The sequence below is a fragment of the Zingiber officinale genome, chromosome 11B (assembly GCF_018446385.1).
Source record: "Zingiber officinale cultivar Zhangliang chromosome 11B, Zo_v1.1, whole genome shotgun sequence".
Taxonomy (NCBI): domain Eukaryota; kingdom Viridiplantae; phylum Streptophyta; class Magnoliopsida; order Zingiberales; family Zingiberaceae; genus Zingiber; species Zingiber officinale.
This window is the reverse complement of record NC_056007.1, coordinates 86,967,593-86,977,391: the sequence shown is the minus strand read 5'-3', so window position 1 is coordinate 86,977,391 and position 9,799 is coordinate 86,967,593. Positions and strand designations below refer to the sequence as shown.

Below are 9,799 nucleotides of genomic sequence, written 5' to 3'. Positions count from 1 at the left end.
CCCTAGTATAGGTTTTAATAAAAAAAAACTATTATTTATGTGCAAACTGTTGCATAATATTTAAACTTCATATTGCATGATCAGTGTATAGAAGGGGAGCCTTGGCACAACTAAAATTGTTGCTTTGTGGCCGGTCTCATGTAAAAAATAAGGTAAGATTACGTACAATGAATCCTTCTCCGGGATTCTGTATAACGGGAGTTTTATGTACCGGGCTGCCCTTTTATTACATGATCAGTGTCAAAATTTGTAAAGCTGGGTTTGATTGTTGACTATATTGCAGCACCTAGATTTAAAACCAGTCGCAACAGAAAGACCTGGAGAAATAACCGCATATTACAAGATTGCTAGTAAGCTTCATATTTTTCTAGTCTTATCATACAATATTATTTGCTCTAATTCTGGGACATGGAAAATTTTCAGGGCACTACAAATAGGCTTTGGATGAATTATTCATCAGCCACAAGTTCAATTGAGTCATCATATTAGAAGGTTTCATCTACTTAATATTTATTGTTTCAGACATTTTTGTTCTCATTATTTTTTGTTTCTTCATTTTTAGAAGGTTTTTGCTCATTAAACAGATGACATGGAGATTGCTCCAGATTTTTTTGACTATTTTGAAGCAACATCTGCTCTACTTGACAAGTATGTTCCTTCTTGATTTGCTAATTCTGTTCTTACTTTTCATTAACTTCCAGATATTTGCAACATACTGATTTGTTTGATTTGAAGGACCATAATGGCTGTTTCCTCATGGAATGACAATGGACAAAAGCAGTTTGTCCGTGATCCTCATGAGTCCCCTTTTCCTTTAAATTTGATACTGAGTCACTTTACAAGATGCCTTCTTGACTTTGTCTAGCAAGAGGGAGGTGTTGAAAGGTTAATTTTTAAAAATTATTGTTTATTATTATAGTTCATACTTCACAGGAGCTCTCTACCCATCAATTTTGTTTCCTGGTCTTGAGTGGATGTTAACAAAATCTACAAGTTTTGTAGACTCTTTTCTGCATCCAAGGTTAATGGATTAGAAAATTACTTCCACATTCATGTACTACCATGCAAATAATCACTTACCTAAAAAATACCGAATTAATCAAGGCTGTTAGTGTCAAATCAATACATTCAAACACAAACGACCACCAAACTTGATGGTCAGCATCATGCATCTCTTTAAAGTCATCATATGGCAACGATTACAACCAAAGTATCCACCCTCCTTTCTTGTTACAAGTGGCACTTGTGTTACCTCATGCTTTCTTGCTCATAATTCAAATTGTTGGTGTTCCTAACCATTTTTGTATCAAAGCAACTAAGCAAGTTATGAGCGAAGCCATCATCCAATGATTAGGAGACCCCATGAGAAAATGAGGATCAAACGTGTAATCTAGTCACAAGGAAGAAGTCACTGGTCGAACTCAACCACTGCTTAGTCCTAGTCCTACTGATTCACAAATTTGAAGCATCTTTCAGCTATTTCAAATCACCAAATGGAGATCATTAAAACCAAAGCATTCCCATCTTTTCTTGTTACAAGTGGCTCTTATGTTTATTTCCCTTCTTGAAAACCACTTATTCAACTAAAAAATAATTGTTCTTTCATTCTGCTATCCTCTACTGCACCACACAGAAGAAGAATCTACATTTTCTGGCCCCTACTCCCTACTTTGTGAATTATTCAAAGGGAAAAGAAGGGAGTGGAGGTAAAAAAAAAAACCCAAAAGCTTATTTGATCAAAACACATCACCTTAAAGTTCTTTCACAGTCTCACCCTTACAAAACGATGCATCAAACTCAAGCCCTTTCCACTATCCTCAGACATTGTGGGTCTTAAAAGAGAAGAAACAAAGCAAGTTTTAGAAGTCATCCTGCCCCCTTGATTTCCCCTAATTCCACGTGCCATATGAATAGCCAAGTAGGAATAGAATAGAAATGAAAACCATCCCATCAGACATATTTAATTCAAACCAATTTCTTTTCATAGGGGTCTCTCAGGCCCTTTTATTACAACATAGAAAACAAAACAGGTAGATAAATGACAAGGGGAAGAAAGATAAATAATGGAGCTGAAGAAAGAATTAAAAAATAACTTCTGTCTTCCATGGTACTCGAATCTTCATGGCCTCTTTCTGTCTTGTTACACATACATACGCAATTGTAGTAGTACAGATATACTGAAGCTTCTGTACGTTTAGATTTTTTTTTTAATTTAGGTGCAATATTCTTCTCTTTTTTTCAGCTTTGTGTTTCTTTTTCTAATTTTAAATATGGTTCATTTTCGGAAATGGTAGAATCTCATTTCCAACTTTTGACCAGTTTGATTGATTTTGTGTTATTAGACCAGCCAATAAGATCCATTTTCAAAAATAACAATCAAACTAAGTTTAATAACTTGTTCGACCACATATTGCATCCATGGTAATGCAATCTGACCCTCTACCCCTCTCTCTCTCTCACTTTGTCACTACACACTAGGAAGGTTTAGACAAAGACGTGAGTCTTGGGTTGATCATACTTGAACAGTAAATAATTGAGGACGTGCAGTTTATGCTAAGATATCTGACCAGCCGTATTAACTATTGTTCAAACTTCTGGTTTATGGTTCATGCAAATTCTAAGCACAAAACAAATAGTGTAGCATTATCAAATTCACTGCAGATAAATTAATAGAAACTCCTCTTAGATGATAACAAACAAAAAAATTAATGAAAAACATACTTTTAAGATCTTGAAGTAGGGTCTTCAGTTGAGCAGATTCTTCATCTTTATATATGTTTGTTTCTGATACATCAGGAAGACATTAAAATTAAAGACGAAAACTCTCTCAAAATTGTTTTTGTGATATCAACTAAAACTGTATAGCAACTCATAATTATATGGTAATCCATGCATTTCTTATGGTTAACCAAACAAAAAATTCATAGCATGATGACATTATAAAAGCAGTATATGCTGACAGTGCTGCCACACTCGTCATGTAGTTGCACAAGGTGTATGCAGTGACATCCTAAAATTTTTGAAAGTACAAATGACAATATAGACCAAAATGGTAAGTCCTTGCATAATCAAAGTACAGAGAATAAAAATCTAAATTAAAGTAAAGGTGCACGTTTCCATCTTGAGTATAGTATATTTCAAGTTAATACACTATCGTCTTTTATGTGCTCTCATTGGTACCATCAAAGCAAATTGAATTGAAATAAAGAGAAATCTATTTAATTTGAAGCTCAATTTACACCTTCTAATGCTATGATTTTCCCTTGTTGTGTGCTTATCTGATCAATCAACAAACGCATTTGACTTGTTCTCCGATTTTCAGATTCCACTTGTATACAATTGAAGCATGATCCATATCATGGGACAAGCAAAAAAATATTTTATATTGAAAGCAACTAAGTGTCAGTGACGCAACCATAAAAATCTAAGCCGCTGAGATTATCAATTGGACATCGTAAAAATATCTTGAGGCCAAATCATTGGTTTAAGTAACAAAACGTCTGGGAATGGTATAAACTGGTGTCTATGACATATTAACTACAGCAAAAAAAATATATAACACCATATAGAAGACATAAAATACCAAATAAAATGGGACTACGATGTAAATAACAGAGATAATAAAGCATTTAATTACTACTGAAGTATCAATATGTAGGACAGTGTATCTTACAACAGCAGCCAAGCTCTCTGCATACTCAGACTGCGCAGTGAAAAGACGCACCTAAAGTCATTAAGTGTGAATAAATTAAATCAGGAAATATTTGCAGTTCTCTGTCGAAGCATACTTGGTTATTGGCTTGTAAAATGTAAAAGCTTTCATAAGAAACAATAATCTCATAGCATGAACGAAAATACAATAGCATGAGAATGAATTTTCCATTGCAGAAAAAAAAAAATCATCGAGAAGAGATACACAATAACATTTATTTTCAAGGCGGACAGGAGGAAGAGGAAAGGAAAAATAATAGACACTTTCTTCCTTACAATTTCCACAAAGTAAACAAGATGAGTGGATGAATGAATAAAATAAATTTCTTTTCTTTTCCACTCACCTAAACTACTCCCTTTCTCTACTAAGTCATTCCTTTAAAAGAAAAAAAAACGCTGAAGGTGTGTATATGATCAGATGATGCAGTCAATTATAGCAAAAGTTTCAGTGACAATATTAGAAGAAAAAAAGCAAGACTTATTTTCATTCTCCTAAAACCTCATACTATTATTAATCACTTTCTGGTCAAATGCCACGCTTCTATTCTTTCCACATATATTTAGTGGATGTTTAATCTGTCTACTTAATTTCAACGACCCCAATGCATAGGTTTCCAGAGATGTAACAGGGACGAAACTATTTATCATCCAGTGAGCTGGCTATTCAAAAAATTCAACCCTCACAAAGACATTTTATCACCCTAAACTCTAAAAAAATATCATTGTTTGACGCATCCAAAATTCAAAAATTCCGTTTGCAGAAAACAAAAATATTTATCCAGACTAACGCAGTCAAAAGAGCAACAGAAGCAATCAGATCAGCACGACCAAGTACCGGGAAGGAGTAGATTCAGCAAACCTGGATGTAGATAAAGGCCACGATTGCTATGGCAGAAGGATTCGGAGGTCGCAGAAATGTCTTGGGAGCTGCAATCCCACGGGAAGTTTGCCAGCCGGCGATTCCGATGCTTGGATCGGCGGCAGGTCTTCGATCTCGCGAGACTCTTTTCCTGCTCGGCTTCACCGAAGAAAAAGAATCGATCGTCAAAGTCGACGAGGGTATTCGTGGCGCAAACTGAACCCGGCCCGATTAAATTATGAATAGGTTATTATTTTAATAATTTTTTAAAAAAGAAGATACTCTTTTTTGGACAATATAAATAAATAAATAAAATACTCTTTTAATTTTTTTGCCAAATGAAAAATCTTTTTCCCTCTAAATTAATATTTCTTGAGAGGTTCATTCCATCTTCCCACTCTTATTCTCTTTTAAAACACTAAAAAAAAGTATAGTTGAGTTGAAACGTCTCTAAATTTACTATTGAATAGGTTTTTTTTTACACCTTAAAATATTCATATATCTCAAAAGAAAAGTTCTCAAAACTCATACATCATTTTCAAAATTTATTAAAGTGTCTCATTAAGTTCTCAATACAGGAAACTACTAGTAGGTACCAAACACATATCATAAAGATTCACAATTTATTCTCTTAAAAGAGAACAAAACAACCAACTAATGCAAAAAAAAATATGAACTAGAAGATTTTTAGATTACACTATCATAACTTCCTCACTAGTCAAAGCCGACTATTTCCTTTGTCCTGACACCTGCAACAATCAATATTATGAGTCTAAAGACTTAGCATGTTCAAACTAGGGGTGGACATCGGCCGGTTTGGTCCGGTACCCTACTACGATTTTATTTTTTCGATTTCGGTTTTAAAGATTTTTGATCCAAAACCAAACCATTTTATTATGGTTCGGTCCGGTTTTTATTGTAATACGGTCGGTTATATACGGTTTATACAATAAATTAAATTGATTTTATGCTACTACAAATATTAGTTTAGAGACAAAGAAAAAGTATCAATTTATTAAAATAATTATGAATTTAAAGTAATACTAAAATTTTGTTATCCGGTAACAATAAGTAAATATATAAATATATAATTTGATTATGTTATTATATTATAAATGATTAGAAACTAATCCACTTGTATGATCCAATATCCATAAAAATAATATTTTAAGTATAATACGGTCGGTTCGGTTTTTCGGTTTTTTGGGAGTCAAAACCGTAAACCGAACTGAATAATCGAATTTTAAAAAACTTAAATCGAAACCGGCCGAAACCCCGAAAAAACCGAACAAAAAAAATCAAAATTTTTCGGTTCGGTCGGTTTTTACGTTTTAACCGAATTATACCCACCCCTAGTTCAAACTATGATATACAATAATTAATCCATGCAACCATGTATTTTAAAGGTAGGCATATTTTAAATAATTCTAAACTTAACCTCTTGCTTTGCATAAGCATAAACATGATTTTATCATTATGTCTAATTTCGTAACGATTTGCATGTCATAAATATAAATACTTTGTTAAGCAACATGATATATCATATGCACTAAAAAAAATCATGCTAACCTCAAACCTGAACTCAAACATTCCTATAACATAAACATATATTTTCATATTAAACATATGTTAAATAGTTTTAACCTTAACTATTTGCATAAACATAAACATGATTTTTCCATAAAAAGAAACATATGCTAAATAATTCTAACCTTAACTATTTGCATAACATAAACAACTTCAGTTTCATAAACCTCCAAACTACCTTAAATTAACATTCAATTTTTAACCCCTCTTCTTTCATTCCAAAGTAAACAATATTATTTGAGCATATCTTGGCTAATAAATTATCTGACATAAGATAATAAAATATTATTTCTACATCTCATAATGTGGGTGTCCTACATGAAGTTTGAACATTATGTAACATAACAAGGTGAAGACATAAGTAACAAGTTCAACTTATCTACATCTCATAATGTGGGGTGTCCTACATGAAGTTTGAACGTTATGTAACATAACAAGGTGAAGACATAAGTAACAAGTTCAACTTAAGCAGTTTTATTTGAGCATATCTTAACTATCCGCTTCCAAATATTTCTCTAGTCTAGAGAGAGTTGGCTCTATGCTCTTAGATTCGTTCTGTTGTTTGAATTCATTTTACAGTCCAAGGTTACAATTGGTAATCTAAAAAACAATTTTTTCCATCTTAATTCAATTTTCTCAGACAACCAAATATTGATATTTTAGGTCTTCTGTAGTGATATATCATTGACATTCTGGTGACATTGAAAGGAAGTTCGCATATTGATAGATTATAGTGAACAATAATTCTAGGAGTACCTGATTCCGCGTTGTAGAGAATTGATGATTGGTTCATGAGCTTTGACTAACCAAGAAATGAAGGTTATGCCTACAATTTAACACCGGGATGATATACAATCCTGGAATCCACTTCAAAAATATTGTCACTTAGGGACAAATTTTGCAATAAATTTTAGAAAAAAATTTGTTGGAAATTGGATTTGGGACGAAAATTGCGATGAAAAAAATTCGTTGCAAATACACCGTCCCAAAAATTTGCGACGAAAAATTATAAATTCGTTGGAAATTTTGCAATGAAAACAATATTCGTTGCAAAATTCATTGAAAAATTTGCAACGAAAATAAATATTCGTTTGAAATGTCAGCAGAAAAAAATCTTTGACGAACCCTAAATTTGTCGCAAATTAGGAACGAAAAAACGTATTCATTGCAAACAGATTTGCGATGAATGATTATTTGTTGCAAAAGTTACAAAATACAAATTCCGCAACGAAAATACATATTCCTTGGGAATTTCCAATGAAAACATGATTCATTGGAAATTTCCAACGAATCCTTATTTTTGTTGGAAATTTCCAACGAAAATACATATTCGTTGGGAATTTCCAACGAAGATCAAAATTTCCAACGAATCATTTTCTTCGTTGGAAATTCCTAACGAATATGTATTTTCGTTGGAAATTTTCAATGAATTCTTAGTTTTGTTAAAAATTTCCAATGAAAAAATGATTCGTTGGAAATTTCCAACGAATTTATATTTTTTTTGAATTGTTGGAAATTTCCAACGAAAAAATGATTTGTTGGAAATTTCAAACGAATTTATATTTTTGTTGAAAATTTCCAACGAATTCTTCGTTTTGTTGGAAATTTCCAACAAAAAATGATTCGTTGGAAATTTCCAACGAATTTATATTTTCAATTGGAAATTTCCAACCCAAATATAAATTCATTGCAGTATTTCGATAAAATACGATATTTCCAACGAATATAATTTCGTTATAAAATTCGTCCCAAAATTAAACAAAAACGTTCAAACCCATCTAATTTCAATAATTTTTCCTATTAATTTTTTTTTCAAACGGATTTAACATATATATAATACACAACTAAACACAAATATAAAACAAAAATCAACTAACATATTAGTGTACAACAAAATGAATACAAACATCAATAATATAAATCCAACACGTACATCATCAAAACATGTTCCATATACAACTTAAACTAAGAACATAAAACTAACAACACAACAAACATCATCATCCAACAATACAATATACAACTATAACTAACATCCTAAACCAAACACTACAACAAAGTTACAACAAACATGCCATTGTATCCAAATTCCAATCTCATACAAAAACATGAAAGAGATAAAGTAGAAAATAATCTCATGGAGAGCCTTCTCAATCCAATTCCTTCTTCTACCTACATCAAAAAGTAAACAAACAAAAAGAAAATCTTATAAACCAACACAAAAATAAATAGGTAAAGACTTACATATTTTTACATCAATACCACCATCATCTTCACCTACCAACCCTGTTTAAAACAAAAATAACAATACTAATCAAAATACAAAAATTAAGAATTTACAAAATCAATAAAATAAAAGAATTCAAAAATTCTAATTACAAACACTCATGCATCATCATCAACATCATCGGCGGCATCATCATTGTCGTTGGCATCATCACCAATATCAGGAGGAATATAACTTGGACCCGATCTAAATTGTTGAAATTGTTACAAAAGAAATGCTTGTTGTTTGTGCATTTCAATCATATCCAGATCTCTTTGTGAATTTTGTTGTTGAATTTCTAAAATTTGCTGATCCCTTTGAGAAATTATGCCTTTCAAATTGTCAACCTCTTCAGTGAAGCTATGAATTTGTATCGTTACTACGGGTGGGGTAGAAGAAGATAAAGATCTTCGAGGAACATTATGGATTCTGCTCATAGAACTCATACCTATTATCCTTCCCCTTTGACTCCTCCACTGGCCTCCAATCATAAATCTAAATTATTAGTAACAGATGGCTCAGATCCCTCAATATTATCGCCATCACCTGAACTTCTATGTGATAACGATAGCTCATCATATCGCTCCTATGAAAAATTAAAACCTTAATTAGAGCAAATATATAAGTAATAAAATCTAAGTTAAAAATTAAGATTAAAGATCAAATGAAACCTTAATTATTCTAGCTCTATCTCCGCTCCAAGTCTTGTCTTTTTTTTTGAAAAGTGCGGACGAAAGTGTCTATAAAATCGGGCTCTTTTCCCAAATCCTTAGACTAAAAATAATACGGTTAGAAATAATATAATAATATGAAATATATTAAAAATCTAATCGTAGAGTTAAAAATTTACCAATCTAGGTGAATGCTCCTCGATATTTATAAATCCTCCTGCATATATTGCACATGAGTCTCCAGAATTGTAAGCTTGATTTGCTTTATTCTGCAACTCCTTTATTTGAACTCATCGGTTTGCCAAAAATTGCAAATCTTAACTGATCCGGTGGTGAGGAGGGGGAGCCCACATAGGAAGAGGTCAACGACACGAGAGAGTCAAAGTCAAGATCAGACTTGGAACCTGGCTGATCGGGGGAAGTCACCTGGCTGACCGATCGGAGTAAATCCCAGGTCGACGCGAAAATAGCTCGACCTCAGGTCGAGTTTCCGACGCTCACGAGTTTCCCTTACAGAGGAATCGTTGTGCCGAGCGGCCTATCCGCTCGGCCGAACTACCGAATAAGCCATCTCGCACTCCCGGCCGAGTGTGTGACCGAGCGGCTCTCTTGCCCGGTCCGATGCACGCACATACCCGAGTGCCCTGGAGGCCGAGTAGCCATCCCGTCCGGCCCAGTAAGAGACAAAAGATTTAGAAGAGGACA

At 33.0% G+C, this 9,799-nt stretch overlaps 1 long non-coding RNA gene across 1 annotated transcript; it reads right to left on the bottom strand.

The window, feature by feature from the left end:
• Window positions 1-1,925: 1,925 nt before the first annotated feature.
• LOC122033326 lies at window positions 1,926-4,786 on the bottom strand. The gene is made up of 3 exons (XR_006126499.1): window positions 4,571-4,786; window positions 3,674-3,724; window positions 1,926-2,784 (listed from the first exon to the last, which is right to left on the bottom strand). It is a non-coding gene; the product is annotated as an uncharacterized LOC122033326 (long non-coding RNA).
• Window positions 4,787-9,799: the final 5,013 nt, after the last annotated feature.